This window comes from Scyliorhinus torazame, chromosome 3, assembly GCF_047496885.1.
Source record: "Scyliorhinus torazame isolate Kashiwa2021f chromosome 3, sScyTor2.1, whole genome shotgun sequence".
Lineage (NCBI taxonomy): Eukaryota > Metazoa > Chordata > Chondrichthyes > Carcharhiniformes > Scyliorhinidae > Scyliorhinus > Scyliorhinus torazame.
In genome coordinates this window covers 318,218,870-318,232,123 of record NC_092709.1, presented here as the reverse complement: position 1 = coordinate 318,232,123, position 13,254 = coordinate 318,218,870, and the positions used below count along the sequence as shown (strand labels likewise).

General features: G+C 41.2%; 1 protein-coding gene across 8 annotated transcripts in view; it reads left to right on the top strand.

Annotated features, from left to right (window-relative positions):
• The window catches only part of ptpra (protein tyrosine phosphatase receptor type A), a 373,815-nt gene that overhangs the window by 50,732 nt on the left and 309,829 nt on the right, over window positions 1-13,254 (top strand). For 2 of the 8 annotated variants that reach the window (XM_072497617.1, XM_072497614.1), the window contains exon 2: window positions 4,624-4,796. The exons of the other annotated variants lie outside the window; for them this stretch is intronic. The gene's annotated coding sequence lies outside the window, so the exon portion shown is untranslated. The remainder of the gene's footprint in view (window positions 1-4,623; window positions 4,797-13,254) is intronic. 8 annotated transcript variants of the gene reach the window in all.

The following is a 13,254-nucleotide window of genomic DNA, read 5'->3' as shown; positions in this document are numbered from 1 at the left end:
TTGCCACTGTTGGGGTCTGGTCTGGGATCGTAATAGGTTGTTCACCACCATCTTGTCAAGGCAATTAAGGATGTGCATCAATTGCTGGCCCAGCCAGTGGCGCACACATTCCATGAAAAATTAAAACAAAAATAGGTGTATTGACTGGTTTATAATTTATTGCTCGGATGTGGATGATGCTTGCAGGGCATTATTCACAGCTCATCCCTTGTTTTTCCTAGCTGTCTCACGGTTCTGTGAGATCAGTGTTATGTTTCTACTCGTGTCTAAAAGTTATTTTCTTGAAAGTTGGTACTTTCAAACCAGATAACTGATTATTTTTCTCCATTTATCTCTGAATTCTATCCTTGGTAACGTTGATGATTCTGTTATTATCCACTTATGCCACTCAATAATATGCAGCAAACCAGAATCTTGCTGAGCAGAACCTCATCCGTTTGGACTGGATTTTGTTATCCAATCTTAGCTTGAGTTATTTCTTAGTCTGGCAACAGCCGTTCTCTGCGTGTCATGCAGTGCGATGTTATGAGCTTAATATTGTTTAAAGTTCTTTAGTTATTCAAGGGAGATATAGACAGAGGTACAGATGGTTTTAGCTAAGTGTGTGGAGTCCCACAGAAAATTAATTATATGACTCCTAAATTAGAAGTGAGAAAACCCAATGCAGCGATGAAATGTAGTTAAGAGGACCAAAACCGTGGTTCTGTCTTTTGAACTTCAATGCTCTTGAGTATATTAAAACCACTTTTAGGACAATTTATAGTATTACCAAAAATGTTTTTCTCTTTAGCTGTAAAATAATATTAACAGTTGATCCCTTACCATGATCAAGGCAAAGAGTGAGACAATAAATGCCATTCCTTGACCACTCACAATTTATACTTCATTTTTGAATAGTGAGTGTGGTGATCTGTATATCTGTGTATATTAAGCAAGGGGTCAATGTAGATGCAATACAACTGAGCAATCACTAGAGGGAGCACAGGAGGTATAAGTACACACAAACAGGAAGTCAGCAGACACTTCACAGGAATAGGATGGGAATAGAGGGATACGGACCCAGGAAGTGTAGAAGATTGTAGTTTAGTCGGGCAGCATGGTCGGCACGGGCTTGGAGGGCCGAAGGGCCTGTTCCTGTGCTGTACATTTCTTTGTTCTTTGTTTGAGCGGAAGCTGGGGGCAGGACACAGACTGGCAACACAGATGTAACATAGTTTAAGCACTGAAGAGAGAACAAACTCACAATAAAGCATCTACTTCAACTTTAAGACTGAGCTTTATTCAGAAACAAGGAACAACACATGGTACCAGGCGACTTCAGAACGCTTATTATAACATTGCACAAGCTGCAGACACAGAAAGACCAAAATGGCAAGGAAAACTCCTACCGGACATTCGACATGGGAAGACTTCGCTAATTCGATGATATCTGTTGGAATCCCACCTCAGCTGAACACAACCGGTAATTTAAGTAACGACTGGAAAAGATTTAAACAAATGTTCAATATATATATCATAGCTAATTTAGAAGCCGCCTCAGGAGAAATGAAAATAGCACTGCTCATCGCATGACATGAAGCTAGAATTGCTTTAAATACTTGAAATTAGAAGTAATACTAAAAAAAAATTTGAAGAGCACTGTATGGAATGTGAACAGTACTGTATGTTCAGAGACCAAATTGCACAGGGAATGAGTGATGCAAAACTCAAACAATCACTACCAGAACAGAAAGGGTTCAGTCTAGAAATCGCGAGTGAAAAGTCCAGATCGAAAGGAAAAAGTAACTTGAATTTTTTACAAAGAAAAAACGCTGAAATCCACTGTAAAATGGCATCTGAGCACATTTTACAGTCTCCGGGGAACAAAAGACGAAAATCTGCGCCTACGCATGCGCAGGAAGCAGAAGCCACGCATGCGCAGTTAAAATCAGCCGTTTTGCGTTCTGCGCATGCAAGCCGCGCATGCACAGTGTACAAAAAAAGCACAGTAAAGGAAGATCGATTTGCACATGCGCAATCAATTCCCATGCATGATGTCACGAGCGTCATGACGTCAAATGGCCCGGACCACGCCCACTTAAAAGGGGAATGCCCGAAAATTGAAAACCAGAAACTTAAATCTGTAAAACCCAGTTTTCTTATCTCAAAAGCCCGAACAATGCCTGAACTAATACCAGCAGTATAAGTTTCACAACACCTTGGAACAAGCAGTCTGACATCATCCAAAGTGAAGAGAACGATAACAAATCCGAAACAAAAAAGATGATTTGTTTTTCGAACAATAGTACTCAGACGTGGCTGAGTTATTTGGATATGCTGATCACAGCATCAGCAACACGGTCGCAAAGCTCAACACTACTTTACTCATGGTAGATGAATCCAATATCATGATGCCATGGCAGATGGATGACAGCAACCTGTCAAATGCCAAAGAAGAAGACGACGCCACACTGAGAACACTGCACGATTCCACAGAGAGAGTGATGAAAGACTCCACAGAGAGAACGATGCAAGCTCCACAGACAGCTCGTTGAAACACTCCAAAATGGAAGCAAGAAAACACTCCACAGCGAATGCCATGCATGAACAAGACCATGAAGCTCAACCCACCGTATCGAAGCAACCACAAGCAGACTATGAAAGTCTACCAAGCTCACATAATCAAGGAGAAGACAATGTAAGTCTACCCACTGCGTGAAAAAACAGTGACAATGTGATCACAATCAACATACAGGATGTGCAGGATCACAGCAAGACTGACAGATCTCAGCTCGTCTGCACAGAAGCACAGAGTAGGGCTACCCAAGAGTCCAGAGAGACCACGTCAATTGAAATCTTGAAGATTTTGACTCCAGAAGAAGAGCACCAAGACCCACAAGAGAATGAAATCGTGAAGATTTTGACTCCAGAAGAGGAACATCAAGAAAGCAAAGAAGAGGAATCAAATCCACCACAAATGACTGATGTCACCAACATCAATGCAACATCAGACCATTTTCTAGAAGAAACGCTCAATGTAACAGATACCACAAAGGACACTCACACCAATGACTGTGACAATTACTCAAATTATCCACACGGAACACTCATTGAGCACAACAAGAACAACAAAAAGTACAAGCACTACAGAAACAAGAACAACAACAGCAACAAGCACAACAAGAAGCATAAGACAACAACAAGCACGACAAAAACAACAACAAGAACGACAGCAACAAGAACGACAATGAAAACAACAAAGAAACGACAGAAACAACGACCTGTACAACATGGTACAACTTTGCACATGAAGGACAATGCCACAGCACGCTGCAAAACAATGACAAGACTACAAACATGCCATGGCAGGACAAAGAATCTCACATTCACATCTGTTCCAGAACAAGCAAGCACACCAGCTTTCAAGGCAGATGATACACTAAATCGGTACCACAAGCACAGAAAAAAGTCCATGTCAGTCAACATGTTTCGACCATTCAAACACCTCGGGATGACTTGTTGGTTACTGAAAAACAAGAACCCCGACAACATTCACAACAGAGTTGCAATATCAGCATCACCACGTCAACAACGAAAAAGAAAAAAACTCAACGAACAAAGTCATCAAGTTTGAACTCATCTTTTTATTAAGATTGGACTCAGAAATATTAATTGGCGTTGTAAAATATCCAATATCATCATCACTTGTACAGATATACATATAAGTAATCTAACTGTTTTGTACAATTTTTTTTAACACTACAGAAAATATGTAAAGAAAAAAGGGGGGATGTGTTGATCTGTATATCTGTGTATATTAAGCAAGGGGTCAATGTAGATGCAATACAACTGAGCAATCACTAGAGGAAGCACGGAAGGTATAGGTACACACACACAGGAAGTCAGCAGACGCTTCACAGGAACGGGAGCTAGGAGCAGGACACAGACTGGCAGCACAGATGTAACATAGTTTAAGCACTGAAGAGAGAACACACAAAGCATCTACTTCAACTTTAGAGCTTTATTCAGAGACGAGGAACAACACAATGAGGAGCTTCCATTCTTAGCTGGGAGAGTTCAGTTGTGCTTTAGTTTTCTTTGGAGCTGAGATACCCTTGTTTCAGATTTTCATCCTGTGAAAAACAACATCCTGCCAAGACCTATCCTGCTTCCAACCCTCTGCAAATGTTCATGTGAATCTGGTTACTCACTAGTTCACAGAAGTAGTCTAGGGCAATTGTATGAAGCCATTACCTGCCAGAATCCATCTTTATAAGCTCTATTTTAATGTAACTGAATTTAGTTCAAGTTTTTGTGCATTACATTGCTATTAATTTGTTTATCTTGAAATTTGTTATGTAACTTACTGCCACGCCTTCCAAGATTATAACTGAAGAATAATTTGCAAGTTGCATTTTAATTAGGTTAATAAGTGTTTGAGATTGAGTTTCATTAAGACCATGTCAAGTACTTATTCCATTTTGGTGACTATTTCGGTTTTAGGGAAAACATCTTTATTACAGGAAACCTTTTTCTAATTTTTTTTTGTTCAGCTGCAAAAAGGCATGCTCTTTCATTGCACATGAATGGGAACAAATTTTAAAAAATAAATTTAGAGTACCCAATTTGTTTTTTCCAATTTAGCGTGACCAATTCACCTACCCTGCACATCTTTGGGTTGTGGATGTGAAACCCAAGCAGACGGGGAGAATGTGCAAACTCCACACGGTCAATGACCTGGGGTTGGGATCGAAGCCGGATCATCGGCGCCGTGAGGCAACAGTGCTAAGAATGTGAACAAATATACACATTATCCGGTACTGTAACTATAGACTTTATCTGGTAGAATTTCATAACAATGTGTATTTATATAGCACCTGTAATGACACTTCAAGACGCTTTACAGGAGCATTGTTGCACAAAGGGAGGTACGACCAAAGGTTGGTCAAAGAGGTAGGTTATAAGGAATGTTTTAAAGCAGGAAAGCAAGGTGGAGAGGCAAAGGAGTGCATGGTGGGTATTTTACAGCTTGGGACCTTGGCAAATGTAGAAACAGTGATGGAACAATTAAAATTGACGATTTGCAAGAGGTCAGAGTTAGAGGAGTGCATTTGTCTTGGAGGGTTATGGGACTGGAGGAGATTAGAAATGGGGAGGGGCGAGGCTATTGAAAAATGAGGATGGGACCTTCAGACTGGAGAATGTAACAACATAAGAAATAGGAGGTGGAATAGATCATTAAGCCCCCTCGAACCTGCTCTGCCATTCAGTGAAATCCTGCCTGATTTTCTGCCTCATCTCCACTTTCCTGCCTCGTCCTCCTGATTGCTTGAGATCAAAAATCTGTCTCTCCCAGCTTTGCATATACTGACTGATGGAACAGCCACATCCTTGTTTGGTAGAGAATTTAAATGATTCGTAATCTCAGTCCTAAACAATTGACCTGTTATCCATCGGTTGTGCCCACATGTTCTAGATTCACCAGCTCTGGAAATAGTGTCCACCTTTCCAAATTGCTTCAGAATCGTATGTTTCAATAATATCATCTCTTGTTCTTCAAAACTCCAGAGAATATAGGTCCAATTAGTCACTCTTCGGACACCCCTTTCATGCCAGGGATCAATCTAGTGAATCTTTGCTGTACCATCTCTAGGGCAATGTGGGGACTCTTACTTTACCTCCTAATAAGAATTGGTAGCCCAGTTGGTGGGAGGTGTCACAAAAACAAGGTTATTATTGTTAAATTACTCATTGCTGTACACTTGGATAAGAACTGAATAAAAACTTGGAAACAAATATCAAACAACACATAAAAAAGTCAAGCTCATGGCAAAAAGCATTTAAGTACAAAAGAAAATCCACTTCAAATCAAACAAACAGATGATTCAAGACTTTAGGAACAAAGACCGTGACCACTGGGTCCTACTTTTAAGGAATTTCTATCTCTGATTAACCCCTCATTTACTTTCATTGGCTTCTAATTCTCAGCTGAGACCTCCTGTTTTGTTCAAATGAATGCCTGTTACTTAGAGGATAGCTTGTTAATCAACATGGGACATTACTTAAGATTGACTGATGCCTATTTAAACTAGCTTAGGGTCTACGTGCGCAGTCTTAGGAAAAGTACTGGATATGTTTTCTCACATTTTGCTATGTCTCGTAGCTTGTCGGAGACCTTAAGAATTGATATTGTTAATTTATTGGACAGCGAACGATATATTCTCAGTGCTGAATACGCTGGAATAAAATGGTTAATTCATTACATGACAAAATGACTGGGTTCCCACAGTTAAGACGCTTTTAATATTTTTACCTCTTGGCTACATGCATTCATCTAGCCCCTATATGAATAAAACTATACTCATCAGGCAAGTATATCCTTTAGCTATGGAGACCAAAACACTGTACACTGCTCCTGTTATGGCTTCGCCAACGCATTGTACATCTGTAGCAAGATTTATTTATTCTGGTATGTCATTTCCCTTGCAATAAAGACAAACATACAGTTTGCCTACCTCATTAATTGCTGTACCTGCAAGTTAACTTTGCGTTCCTTGTACCCACGTCTCTCTGAACAACATGCCAGCTGGGCCAGCGTTTTGTTTTTTGAATTTAGAGTACCCAATTAATTTTTTCCAATTTAGCATGGCCAATCCACCTAGCATGCACATCTTTTGGGTTGTGGGGGCGAGACCCACTCCACACCGAAAGTGACCCTGAGCTGGGATTGAACCTGGGACCTAGGCGCCGTGAGGCAGCAGGGCTAACCCACTGTGCCACCGTGCTGCCCTGAGCTGGGCCAGCATTTATTGCCCCTCCCTAATTGCCCTTGAGGGGGCAATTAAGAGTTAACCATATTGCTATGGGTCTGGAGTCGCATGTAGGCCAGACCAGGCAAGGATGACCGAGTTCCTTTCCAAATATGTTATTACAAAAATCTACAATGGTTTCATGGTCATCATTAGACTCTTAATTCCAGATTTTTATTGCATTCAAATTTCACCCATCTGTGGTGGTGGAATTTGAACATGTGTTCCAGAGTATTACTCTGGATCACTGGTTTACTAGTCCAGTGACAATACCACTATGCCACCGATCTGGTCATTAATATTTATTGTAATTATCAGAGGCTCCAGTTACGAGCTGCAAAAACTTAATTATGCCTTGTTTATACTTTTTGCTTCCTGTCTGTGAATTAATCCTCCATTCAAGCAAATATTTTACCCTTCATTTGATGAACCCATATGTTTTTGCATGGCTTCTTGTTGAATCTGTTTTGGAAATCCAAGTCTGTGCTAGGTTCCATATATACTGAACATAGAACATACAGTGCAGAAGGAGGCCATTTGGCCTATCGAGTCTGCACCGACGCACTTGAATTCTCACTTCCACCCTTTCCCGTAACCCAATAACGCCTCCTAATCGTTTTGGTCACTAAGGGCAATTTATCATGGCCAATCCACCTAACCTGCACGTCTTTGGACTGTGGGAGGAAACTGGAGCACCCGGAGGAAACCCACACAGACACAGGGAGAATGTGCAGACTCCGCACAGACAGTGACCCAGCGGGGAATCGAACCTGGGACCCTGATGCCGTGAAGCCACAGTGCTATTCACTTGTGCTTTCGTGCTGCCCCACAAAATTGTCCTTTATCTACCTGCTAATTACATCCTCAAAACACTCAATAAATTTATCAAACTCTATTTCCCTTTTTAAACACTGGGTTATCTTTGCTCATATGAAGATTTTATATTATATTTTTATTAAACCATGTTTAATACATGCAAAACAGACAACCAAACACAGCAGCGTCAACCCGCCTCCCCTTAACAGCTGATGATAATTAGCTCTTAACACACTAAACGACTACCATCTTTAGTAGAACCTCTCAATTGTACCCCTTAACGTATATTTAACTTTCTCAGGATGCAAAACCTCCATGAAATCCCACAGCCACACCGAGACGAACTGACCTCCACTCCCAACAGAACCCGTCTGTGAGTGATCAATGAGGCAAAGGCTAAGACATCTGCCCCGGCACTCGGTGGCAGATCTGACAGCCCGAATATGACCGCTCGGGGACTGGGCTCCAAATCCATCTGTAAATTCTCCGACATGGTACTAAAGAAGTAGATCCAAAATCTCTCAGCTCAGGACACGACCAGAACATATGCAATTGGTTTGCCTGGCCCCACCACGCTCACACTTGTCTTCTACCCCCTCAAACAACCGACTCAACGTAGCCCTAGTTAAGTGTGCCCGGTGTACCACCTTCAACTGTATAAACCGTAGTTTTGCGCACTACAAAGTGGCGTTCACTCTATGCAATGCCTCATCCCATATCCCCTCCTCTAATACCAGTATCCTCCACTGTTATTCTCCGTAAAAACCCGAGGTACTCCCCTCTTTCAACCCCTTTTCCAGCAGCGCTAATTGAAACGATGGGAAAATCTTTCTCCAAAGTGCCTCACCTGCAGATATCGAAAGCTTTCCGCCTGCTGACAGCTCCTCCAGGCTCATGAATTGTCCTCCAGAAATGAGTCCCCATGCCACCCAGCCCCGAAACCTGGCAGTCAGTCTTGCTGGTTCAAACATACAAGAAACTGCTTCTTAAGTGCAATTTTCCTTAATAACCAATTCCAGCACATTTTGGCAACTGAGATCAGGCTCACTGGCCCGTTATTTTTTGTTTTCTCCCTCCCTCCTTTCTTGAATAGTGGTGTTGCACTACAGGGGCTGTTCTGTAATCTAGGGAATTATTCAAAAATCATAACTAGTGCATCCATTATCTTTGCCGTTACCTCTTGGGACCCATGAACCTAAGCCATCATGTCCTGGAGATTGATCAGCTTTTAATGTCTTGAGCTTCCCCAGTACTTTTGCTCTTCTGATATTAATTAACTGAAGTTCCTCATTTTTTTATTTCCTGGGCTACTGTTCAATTTCTGATATGAAACTGGTGTCTTCTACGGTGAAGACAGACACAAAATAGTTCAATGTTTTTGCATTTTCCTTCTTTCCCGTGATAATTTCTCCACTCTGTCTTCAAAGGACCGATATTTCCTTTAGCATTTCCTTTTGTATGTTTGCAAAATCTCTTGCGATCAGTTTATATATTCCTGGCTAGTCATTCTCTCAATCTATATTTTTCACCTTGTTTCATTTTTTTTGATTTCCCTTTGTGTTCTAAAACTGAAATTCTGAAGTTAACTTTTTTTTTTTGCAACATAACTAATAGTATTAATTTCCATAGCAAGCCACAGATGGATCTTTCTTGCTGAGATTCTGTTTTTTCATGCATTGTACTTTTGTTGATTTTGAATTTGTTTAAATTAAAAGTTTCCACCATATCTTTTTGCCTACGGAGGGGGACTAACCCACAATGACCTGAGTAAGGCTAGCATTTTCCGTTTTTATTAGATTTTCAGCTTGTCGTATTCTGCTTTTTGATTAATCTACTTCAGTTTGTCCCAGTGTGGTACCAGTTTCCATTTGTATTCCCAAACAATCTGATTGAGACAATGTAGTGCATTGTGTGCAGTCTTGTGCTTGCCCTCCCCCTTTCAGATTCTGTGTTCAACTGACTGAGTTATATGTTGTGTGTTTGATCTTCATGTACAATCCTAAATTGAAAAAAGTTATAAAGTATTCACTTCATGAATTCTGATCCTAGCCTGTGATTCTATGTCTAACAATCTACACCCATGTCTAATTATCTACACCCATATCTAAATACATATGTTCTTTGGGCATAGTTTGTTGATTTGTGTTTTTTTTTTTAGAGTTGCCGAGTATGCCCAAAAAGTTCAAGTTTTCAAATTCTTCCATGGCCTGATCCCTCCCTATCTCTCATCTTCAACCCTACAACTTTCAGAGATATCCATCCACACCAGTTGAATTCTCATCGCCTGAGCCTAACATTTCGCAGTCATGTCCTCAGTTGCCTGAACCGTAGATTCTCAGATTCCTTTCTTAAATCTCTCCAGCCCTCTTTTTCTCTCTCTCCTCCTTTAATATGCCCTTAAGCGAATCTGGGAGCACAGTTTGACAAGGCGGAATGCAAAAAGGTACGATTCCAACTTATGAATTTGGTGCAGAGGGGGAAGAAGGAAGTGCTTCCATGTCATGCTTCAGTCTCCAGTGATGAGTGTTCAAGGCTTTAATTAGATCAGCAGGTGTGAATGTTTGGCGAGTTTAAAAAATGTTATCCCTCTAAACGCAGGTAGTAGTTTAAACGAATAATGTGGAGATCCAATTATTACATTAAATGTATTGCTAATGTTTTGTAGAGCTACAGCCAACAGTTGAATGATATTTCTAAACTTTAATCCTAGTTAGTTAAATCAAACACAAAGATGGCTGCTGATGTTGTTGCCACTGTGGTAAGGGTAGACATGTTTGTTATCCACGACAGCCACATCGGCAGTTAGTTTTTGCAACTCAAATTTTAGTTTTGTGTTGATAAGCTGGAGTCTGTGCTTTAGACACTTCAATGCATCAGAAGGGAGGAAAATTCCTCGGTCGTTTTTTCCAGGAGACAGACACGCCTCTTAGGCTAGGTACTTTAGATTTGGCATGTGATCACTCCGGATGACAGTAGTGTATGACTATGAGTGAGACAGCCATGGGAATCCGGATGATAGCAGTCCTTGCAGTTGTCCAATTAGTTTGAGGTATTTGCAGTTTGAGGTATTTGCAGTTTATGAGAACAGGGACTGCAGGGGAGGATGAGCAAACTGACCACTGTACCATAATGCAGTGCAGGTGTGCATTGAAGTTGGGTGGAAATAAAAAGAAATTCAGTTATAGGGGACAGTACAGGTTGGGAGACGGATATTGTTCTCTGCAGATGAGAGCGATCGTCCTGAAGGCTGTTGCCTGACCTGTGCCAGGGTTAAGGGTATTTGCTTGGTGCAGGAGAGGAACTTGGAAGTCGGAGAGGAAGGATCCAGTTGTCATGGTCCATATGGGTACCAATGATATAAGTAAAACATACAACTAGACATTTAAGAGGGCTTTAAACTAAATTGTGGGGTAGCGGGCTGTCACATGAGGGAAGATTTGGAAAGTTGGAAGAGAAAGGATAAGGTAGTAGTGCAGGGTAAAGATTTGGGTAATAACTGAGGGACAGTGCGTACAAACCATAAGAGTGCGCCAGCAATTAAGGTCAGACTAAAATGGTAAAAAGACAATTAGAGGCTCTTTATCTGAATGCATGCAGCATTTGTAACAAGGTAGAAGAATTGATAGCATGAGTATGATGGACCATTAGAGATATGGTTGCAAAGTGACCAGTGCTCGGACCTGAATATGCAAGGGTATTTAACATTTTGGAAGGACAGGAAGAAAGAAAGGGAAGCTGGTGACTCTGTTGATCAAGTTGAGTTCCATGTAATACTGCAAAATGACCTTGGTTTGAAGGATCAAAATGTATAAATCAGTTTAGGTTCAAAATACTGGTGTATTTTACTGATGTGGTATGTTGTTTCAGCCAGATGCTTCGAAATTTAAAAATTGCATTGAGTTTAAATTGTTGATATGATCTTGATTTTGTTGCTTATGTGATTTTATAACTAGAGAAAGATAAATAGTTAATTCTCTCTGCACTGCTCCAACAAAAAAAAATCCTTGAATGAAACTCTTAATCTTGATCTTATTTATTGAAAACTGTCGGTCTTTGATTTGGGTTGTGTCTTGAGATACAAACATCTGAAAACATTGCTCCGATCAAGTGAGGAGGGGTTCAATGGCTCCCCTCTTTTATCCCTCTCCTCGTTTGACCGCAAGGTTTTTTTTTGGTTTGGAAAAGGATACACTTGCTGATTTTGAGAGCACTTAACTGTTTACGTACTGTGATCATAAAATAACCAGTTGGACAGGTTTTCTTCAGTTTACCAAAAAAGTGGTTTAGCTTTATTATACTTAAATCCATCCAAGTAATCCATCCACTCTGACCAGACCACTCATGATTTTGAATTACTCTATCAAATCTCTCAACCTTCTTTTCTCTAAGGAAACCTGTCATAAGTTCTCCAAGCTATCTTCATAACTTAGATTATGATTAGACTCATGATTTTGAATTACTCTATCAAATAACAAAGAACAAAGAAATGTACAGCACAGGAACAGGCCCTTCGGCCCTCCAAGCCCGTGCCGACCATACTGCCCGACTAAACTACAATCTTCTACACTTCCTGGGTCCGTATCCTTCTATTCCCATCCTATTCATATATTTGTCAAGATGCCCCTTAAATGTCCCTATCGTCCCTGCCTCCACTACCTCCTCCGGTAGTGAGTTCCAGGCACCCACTACCCTCTGCGTAAAAAACTTGCCTCGTACATCTACTCTAAACTTTGCCCCTCTCACCTTAAACCTATGCCCCCTAGTAATTGACCCCTCTACCCTGGGGAAAAGCCTCTGACTATCCACTCTGTCTATGCCCCTCATAATTTTGTATACCTCTATCAGGTCGCCCCTCAACCTCCTTCGTTCCAGTGAGAACAAACCGAGTTTATTCAATCGCTCCTCATAGCTTATGCCCTCCATACCAGGCAACATTCTGGTAAATCTCTTCTGCACCCTCTCTAAAGCCTCCACATCCTTCTGGTAGTGTGGCGACCAGAATTGAACACTATACTCCAAGTGTGGCCTAACTAAGGTTCTATACAGCTGCAACATGACTTGCCAATTCTTATACTCAATGCCCCGGCCAATGAAGGCAAGCATGCCGTATGCCTTCTTGACTACCTTCTCCACCTGTGTAGCCCCTTTCAGTGATCTGTGGACCTGTACTCCTAGATCTCTTTGACTTTCAATACTCTTGAGGGTTCTACCATTCACTGTATATTCCCTACCTGCATTAGCCCTTCCAAAATGCATTACCTCACATTTGTCCAGGTTAAACTCCATCTGCCATCTCTCCGCCCAAGTCTCCAGACAATCTAAATCCTGCTGTATCCTCAGACAGTCCTCATCGCTATCCGCAATTCTACCAACCTTTGTGTCGTCTGCAAACTTACTAATCAGACCAGTTACATTTTCCTCCAAATCATTTATATATACTACAAAGAGCAAAGGTCCCAGCACTGATCCCTGTGGAACACCACTGGTCACAGCCCTCCAATTAGAAAAGCATCCCTCCATTGCTACCCTCTGCCTTCTATGGCCTAGCCAGTTCTGTATCCACCTTGCCAGTTCACCCCTGATCCCGTGTGACTTCACCTTTTGTACTAGTCTACCATGAGGGACCTTGTCAAAGGCCTTACTGAAGTCC